The 8692-nt window shown below is 39.9% G+C and overlaps 1 long non-coding RNA gene across 1 annotated transcript; it reads left to right on the forward strand.

The window, feature by feature from the left end:
* The first annotated feature begins 4373 nt into the window (after positions 1-4373).
* On the forward strand, positions 4374-8015 carry LOC123488892. The gene is made up of 5 exons (XR_006660327.1): positions 4374-4457; positions 5475-5774; positions 6078-6393; positions 7580-7639; positions 7777-8015. It is a non-coding gene; the product is annotated as an uncharacterized LOC123488892 (long non-coding RNA).
* Positions 8016-8692: the final 677 nt, after the last annotated feature.

Here is an 8692-nt window from a genome sequence, read left to right on the forward strand (position 1 = left end):
TAAAATGGGGGTGAAAGAGGATACTTGCAATTGGAACATAAATAATTCACTTGTTAAAACATTTGATTTCATAATGCTGTATTATTTTGAATGCAGAATGCAATATTCAACCTGTTAGTGGTTTTGTTTATTTTGATTAATATGAGATCAAGTCTAAATTATCACTCTGAAGCTGAAACACTGTTTCCTTCATTAATCAATGGGACTGGCAGGAACAGTAATAATAATTTTAATAAAAGAGACAAGGAGACCATAATACAAATTTCATTGGGAGGAACAGTGATCATTTGAATAAGATGAGAACAGCTCAAGGCCCACTCTGTGACTGTCACGACTTCCTCCGAGGCTGCCTCCCCTCCTTGTTCGGGCAGGCTTCGGCGTTCGTCGTCACCGGCCTACTAGCCACTGCCACTCCATATCTCATCATTCCATTTGTCTTGTCTTGTCAATTACACACACCTGGTTCATATCCCCTCATTAGTACATATATAAGTGTTCCCTCTGCCCCCCTTGTCCTTGTGGGTGATTGTTATTTGTGAGTTGAGTGTAGCTCGGTTGAGCTACCCGTACCTTGTATTTCTGGGGCTATTGTTCCCCGTATGCCTGTATTTTGTTGACGCTATCCAGCGTAACTGTGTCCTACGGAATAAACTCTGTATTCTGTGATTTACCCTCCTGCGCCTGACTCCTTCAAATCACATTCTCACAGTGACATGTCATCTCCATTGCCTTTTGTCTGATTGTGACCCCATTATGCTAATGATGGAGTCGGCATTGATTTATGCGAGGCCCTGAGGGCAGTGGGAGGCGATAAAGTACCAGACTGGAAAGGTAGGTAGGAATTGTATTATCATATAAAAAGGAAGAGAAATGTAGTCATGGGAACTGACCTTCATGGCATCATTTGGAGATATTCTGCAGGGATAACAATAAAAGGTACTGCAATACAAATTGAAGATATAGGTTGAACTCAAGTAATAATTAAAGCTATGAAACACTAAGGTTTTTCATTGTCCTCACCTTACCTAGCTAAAAAAGGCTCTATGGTTGATTGTATCAGTCATTAGGATGCTGAAGTTGATATTTTTTTTTTGCCCATCATGCCACATGCATGCCTGCAGAGCTGTCATTTAGGAGAGATGTGATTGGCAGAGGACTTAAAAAGTCTACTCCGCCCCCAGAAGAACTCTGGGCAAGTCACCCATCTGTCATATCCTGACAATCCTTTATTTACCTTGCCATCGGCAGTTTGGATGTTGTCAGTCATGTATTAACCTAAATAAAAGCTGCCCCAAAAGATACAAAGGAACAAGATGTGGCGATGAGAGAGGAGATGAAAGACAGAAGATGACAGAAGTGAGGGTCATCATTGAAAATAATCCTGCAGCAACATGAAATGTGAATTATTATGTGGATTATAATTAATTAAAGTGTTTATAGGGGTTGATACTTTTTTCATATGGGAAAATCAAGTCTGAAATTTCAAAGTGGAAATTACAAACTTCCCATGCCTTATTAAACCTCAAATACACTACACGTTTTACATTTCCTGCAATGCAGGAAGGTTCTCCTGCAACAGGGTGATCAAATTAAGATCCTACATCTGTATGTTGACTGCATTTGTTATGGTTGATATAGTATGAAGTTATTGTATTCAGTCAATCCCCAGGAATGGATTGAGTAATGTATGTTTTCCAACAAACTTTCAGACTCAATGGAGAGCATTAAGAAGCCCAAGGTCTTCTGTGGCGCTATATGATGAATCAAATCAAATGAGAAGCCAACTGAATATAAACACAATTCTAAAGGCTGTTGGGGTGAAACAGGGTCAAGGTGTGTGAAGCATGATTCACTTTCTCTAAAGAGTTAAATGAATAGGGAGGTTGACTAGGCTGAATCTTGGGAGCTCTGCTGTGGTGGCTAAAGGCAGTTTGTATTTACGTCCCTAAACCTGCCTCCAGGCTCCAATCATAGAGCCAGGCCTGCACTGGCAGCTTCAATAGTGCTAATCAGATTCACTGGAATAGGCCTGGGCTGTGTGGATGAGGAAGGTTCCACAATAACTTCCTGCCTGGCCCTCAGGTTTGTGAGGTGTCTTCAAGTGGGAGAAATGCTTTTTATTTCAATGAAATTACCCTGATAACCTTTGGTATATGGGTACTCAATTATATTCAAGGCTATGGTACAGCCAAGGCCTAGTCCATTCAAGGTAAATTCAGCTAGCTCACATAAAGGGAAACTTTTACTTGTTTGAGGTAGTCTTTATTGGTAATAATGGTGGCCTTGCATACTGAAGTTCAGGATGTTTGTGAAGTGCTATCATAAAATAGCCTTAAATAGATTCCATTACTGTGTATGGGGACAGCTTCTACTCAACTCCTTTATTTGTTCAGACTGTCGAAGCAGACAGGCAGACCTTCCATGCCTTCCACTACTCTGGGCCTATAATTTACCAGCTGAATGGTATTGGAGTTGGTCTTTGTTCACAATCACACAAACAGTGTTTGAATTATTCTCCAGCCCATGTAAAACACAGATGAAAATCTCTTTGCTTCGATCAATGTTTCATTTAGACAGTAATAATAGAGTTTTAATATTGCTAGCGGCTACAGCTTGAGTGTTGTGTTGGGAGGTTAAAATGTGTTTTTGAGGGTGTTAGTCAACAATTTAACATTGTGTAGTTGTGTGTAAGACAGTGGGTGTATCTCACAGCCAGTCTATATGTCTGAGAAAGTAGTGTGCACACTACAGACAGAAGCCTATTTGATTTTGTGTCAGAGACGAAGCTCATGGAAACCACAAGTTGCAGCAGTGCAAACATAAATAGAGTGAGTACACAAGTTCTCACATATAGCACACTGCTTGATTCATGATAAGATCAATAACGTGCATTATTTCTCGTTTGATTGTTATTAATATTAAAATAACAAAGTTGTTTCCAGTTGAGGAGTATGCTCAAAGGACCCCGGCCCAACTGCTTTCTGTGAGATGGAACTGTTCAGGACGGCAATAGTTCTGCCAGTTCTGGTCCTCTCTCAAGGTAACACAGTTTAATCTAATATTTCTACTTTGATTCCATTCAATTATATTATCTTCATTGTCTCGTTTGAAGGAAAGTATGGCAGTTATACTCTATGTACATAGAATTGTTTGTATGTGTTGTTTGAAAACACTAAAGATATGCACATCAAAATAGTTGGCAGAGTCACCATATTTTAAGATTCATTTCTGTTTGTTTTTTATTCATGTCTGAATGTACAAGAGCATAGCGTTTTATTCTACTTGTTGACAGCATGTGTTGGTGTGTTCAAGCAAGGTAATAAAAGATTAATACAAAAAGGGGCTGACCGGAGTGATGCCAATTAGGTGTAGGCTAAATACTGCATAATCTTAGAGGATTAGTTTACTTCCCAATGTAAGGTGTTTACTGCAACAGCCAATACGATTCATCGAACACTTAACTAGCTAAAATTCAAAGAGCGCTTGAAGCAGCATAAAATTGGAGGGAATTCAAATCAACCAACCATAGTAAACAATGATTGGGTGAAACATAAATGTTTTTGTATGAATCACTAATTTGTCACAGAGTGATACATAAACAAAGTGATAGTTCAATATGAATTGCTTTCTAAGGAGGAGAGCTGTGACATGGGTTAAAGCATGAACAAACAATTATTTTGCTTCACAAAGATTATGAATTATTTGCATTGATTCCACAAACATTGCTAGTGTGAAACTGGTTTTAATTCAACATTGAGCCACAGATGTTATTCATGGCATACCCATCTAACAACTAAATTAACCAATTGAGGCAGTTGATAATAGCTGTTATGAAAACCAATGTAAATATAGTGATTTATAGACTCCATATTATTTCCTTCTAATGGGACTATTGTGTAGCCACCTTGAAATATCATCAACAGACAGTTTACAAAATGGAAAAGATTATTCTGATTTGAGCCAAATTAAATAACCTGTTTGTAATTTACCGCTGCGTGCCCATATAGCATTGACAACACGTAGTAGGCCTAATATCTAAACAACTTTGATTTTGTGTCAGAGACACCACAAGGTGAAGAAGTGTAAAGAAAGTAGGCAGTTGATAATAGCTGTTATGAAAACCAATGTAAATATGATTTACAGACTCCATATTACAGTTTACAAAATGGAAAATATTATTTTGATTAGCGCCAAATTCAATAACCTGTTTGTAATGTACCTCTGCGTGCCCTGGGCTTCATATAGCATTGACAACACGTAGTAGGATGAAATAACTGATTGGACAGCTGCATGAATACTCCCATCTACGCATAACTACAATACATTTTGATTTATCTTAGTTTAGTTTGTTGTTGTTGTTGTTTGTCATATTTAAGCCTTTCTAAATAACGACTACTCTGTTCCGCTGAACTTCTCTGGGTCGGGAGAGACTGATGAGCAGCAGACATCCAATCTAAGTGAGTTCCTATTTTTATTTAAATGGTTGGTATTATGCTAAAAAGAGACTCAGATTTGGTTCCGGAGGCCACTGCAATCTATGTCGATCTTACTCTCTGAATACCACCCTACATTACTTCCTAAACCCAAAATTCTAATCCCTCGTGCCCATCCAGTCAAATTGCTAGGTGCAACAAACATCAAGCAACAATCCCACAGAGAACTTGATTGCTTATACTGAGAGGGAAATGAGATGAGGCAAAGGCATTTTTTTTTTTACTATAATGATACAGGACACCAGCAATTAAGCCACAGTGAGACAATATTTTCATTGTTCTGAGGGTGATGATGATGCGTAAGGCTCCGTTAGTGCAAAGTGGGAGGAACATCCCACACAAACATGCTCTCTCTAACACACAAACAAAAAGAAAAATAAGAAAATAATGGGTCGATTGCAATTCATGTCATAGAGGATATCAAATGGTCCAGTGGATTCAGATTTTTAAGGAAAATACTATCAAGCAGTTATTCCGTTATAATTATACTACACTAACCTGATTTTCATTCTCTATTTGTTGAAGCTAAATTAAGTGCAACATAATATCAAGGGTTAAATTGTGTGAGAAATTCCACCACATTTAAATAGGGCAAAAAGTGAAGACATGGCTGAAACCTGCTCCAGTTGAAATGCAGTACCAAAGGCTCCAGTGTCACATGGTTTCAAACCATTGTGAGTATTTGGTCCCGTGGTGTTTCTAGAATCAGGTAGGTCGGCTTCAGTGTCCCCCTCTGAATTCACCACCCAGTGACATTTCCACAGGACATGACTCACATAATGTGGCTGCTCTGCTGAACGTCTGCAAAGAGCACAGCAAATTATAGGCCAACAAACAGCTAGGGAATTCAATGTGTGTGGGTGTGTGTGTTATGGTGTATAACATGTACTGTACATGTGGCTACACTACATGGGGAAATATAAAGAAACAGTCATCTGTATTTCACTCTCATATTGATTCTGTATCTCTCCATCCCTCCAGCCATATCTAACCCCCCCAGGCTATCTCAGCACTGCTCTGGGGTTGTGGAGGTGCTCCATCAGGGGCTGTGGAGGCCGGTGACCTTTGACCTTGGGTCTGCAGAGTGGGCCAAAGTGGCGGAGGACATATGTGCCAACCTGAGCTGCGGGGCAGTGTATGAGCTCCGACAAAATGGCACAGCTACTTTAAACTACTCCAGCTCAACGTGTCTGAGCCAGTGTGTGTACAGAGACCTACTGGTGGAGAACTGTACAGTGCTCTCACACACGGACTGCTCTAACCAGACTGAAATAACCTGTGGTAAGACCCTCATTACAAAGCTTATCCTTGGATCGGCATAATTGATCTTGAGCAAGAGTAATAGCTACCGTTGTTGATAAGCAACCACAAACACATTGTTGCAGTAACGCCTGCAAAATTGCATGCAATGGAACGCCATCGTATGGGTTGTCTCAAGTGTTTTGTGGCCACTTTGCAACAAGTTCCTCCCTACAGCACACTTCCATTTTCAAGCTGCTTTTTAATGACCCTAAGTGAGGCCCACCTTCTATCGAGGTTAACTGATGATCTATGAACTGATTGGTTGATCTGTCCATTCCTCAGGGCACCAGGCCGTGCGATTGGCTGGAGGCACACACCACTGTGAGGGACGGGTGGAGTTGTGGAGACAGGAAAAATGAGGGAACGGTGTGTGACGATAGTTGGAACCTGAGCGATGGGGGTGTGGTCTGTGCTCAATTGGGCTGTGGCTCTGCCCTAAATGTGAGCGGGCAGGGCGGGTCCTTTGGAGCTGGTGTTGGTCTGGTTCTATTAGATGAGGTGAACTGTGGGGGGAGCGAGAGGAACCTATGGGAGTGTCCCTCCCTGGGGACAGCCAATGACTGTGGACACAAAGAGGACGCTGCAGTGGTTTGTTCAGGTAAGCCTGCAGCTATAATACTATCATTGTCAGTTACTGTATTCACAATCATGTCATTTAAAATTTTTTTACATTTTAAACGTGAATGGAATCTAAGTCAATGTCATGCCCACTATTTAAAATAGCTATGCTGTAACATAGTGTTTGTATATTCTCCTTAGATTCGTTTGAATATGGATAGTGCAGTAATAACATGTAAAACACATTACCATGATTGAACATCTGGTGTCTCGGTGGTAAACCAATTCCCCCTGTCACCTTAGCGCTGATTCTACGCTGTCGACAATCAGGGTTCTGATGATTGCGAGTCAAGAATGATTTGGCTCGTGACCTTATCAGTTTGTCTGAATGGATAGCACGCAGTGTCTCAGTCACACTCAGCACTGATACTGACGAACAAGCTTCAAATCCTCCTACAGTAATGCAGAGATCAGGAGACGTGAGAGAGGTCATAAGCCAAAAAGAGACAGCTGCTTTGCATTCTAATTGTTGTTATTTTCATTAACGAAAAAAAAAGAAACACACACAGGCAGCACAAAAACACATAGGCCTAAGTAATGCATGTCACTCAGAAAGTAGACAAACCACGTCAATACCTCGTCGCAACAGCACTGTTTGAGGAAGAGCCTCAATGAAATATGTTCAACCTGGGAGCCAAGTTCAAGAGTTCCTTGGTGAGAACACATCCAAACTGCCTTGACTTCAACATAACAACAGTTGTTCGGCACTTCCATGCGTTTTGAATCTTGCATCTAAATGAAAAATGTTTGCTAAATTTATATTGGTGTGTCTAAAACCACTTCTGTCAAGGCCATAGCTTGTTGACCATGTTTCCCATCCATTTCGAACACCTCAAGTGATAGTTCATTATTTAGGCCTACTCAAAAGGCTACATCCATCCATTTTTCAAGAGAAAACGCACACATTCCTGGCAGTAATTGCCAAATGACTGACTGAAATGTCAAACTTTTGAATATGAGTCAGATATTGGTTCAATAGATCATTAGATACACATATGGACAAACACAACTCCTCTTGGATTTACCATTTTTGAGGAAATGTTTTTTAAACAAACCTTTTCCCCATCTTTCAGTGTGTGTCTTGAACACTCAGGAGAAGTAATCCATGAATCTGTTATACCTTACAGTTTTCTAACACCTCTAGGCTTTTTCCATTTCCCTGACAGGAATTCCATCTCAGTCAGGCAACGAGACGGCAGAACAGAACACACAGACTTCAACCGAAGGTACAGTTATATGCTGACACACATGACCCTCCATCTGTATAATAATACACCAAGTGTCTGCTCTGCTCATATGAAAATGTCAAGAAGAATCTGTTATCTAGTCTGTACTCTGCACTATGATTTGTTCTTGTTTCCAGCAGGCTCAGTTCTACTAGTCACCAGTGCAGAGAGCTGGTCCTCTCCTCCCACAGCTACTGTCTGGGGCTGCATCGCATTGTCTATAGCCCTCCTCCTCCTCACACTCCTCTCCAATGTTTTACTCTTCCTGTCTTACAGGAGGAGAGCTGGTGAGTCATAGTTTTTTTCTCTCTTTTTCTTTCTCTTTCATTGCCTCAGACTCAACTGTCACTCTCCCCATTTGTTCACACAAACAACAACAACAAACATGCTATCATCAATTAGCAGTAATTAACACAGATAAACTGCTTTGTCTGAAGGGTTTTACATATTCTTCTCAATGGTTTGCCAATTATGATAATACAACAACACAATGTTATGCGATTCAATATAGTACACAAAGGAAGTCACCAAACTGGAACAGTATACATACCACTGGGTTGGTTGATTGCTCATTAAGAGAATCCCATCACCAGTGTTGTTTTCACACTGACTTAAAAAAAGCAGCATATATTATTTCACAGGGATGATAATGCTTTGAATATGTGCCATATGTGACAGTGGTCTAATTAAAATATTTAATTGGTTTTGAGATGTATTGTCCTTATTTTGTTGTCCAACATAAAAGACAACAAAGGCCAACAAACCTATTATCCTAGTGTCGGTAAATAGAAGTTTCAAAGGCAAAACTCTATGTACATTTGAAGTCGGAAGTTTACATACACCTTAGCCAAATACATTTAAACTCTGTTTTCCACAATTCCTGACATTTAATCCTCGTAAAAATTCCCTGTCTTAGGTCAGTTAGGATCACCACTTTATTTTAAGAATGTGAAATGTCAGAATAATAGTAGAGAGAATTATTTCTTTCAGCTTTTATTTCTTTCATCACATTCCCAATGGATCAGAAGTTTACATACACTCAATTAGTATTTG

This window comes from Coregonus clupeaformis, unplaced genomic scaffold (genome assembly GCF_020615455.1).
Source record: "Coregonus clupeaformis isolate EN_2021a unplaced genomic scaffold, ASM2061545v1 scaf2550, whole genome shotgun sequence".
In the NCBI taxonomy this organism is placed as follows: domain Eukaryota; kingdom Metazoa; phylum Chordata; class Actinopteri; order Salmoniformes; family Salmonidae; genus Coregonus; species Coregonus clupeaformis.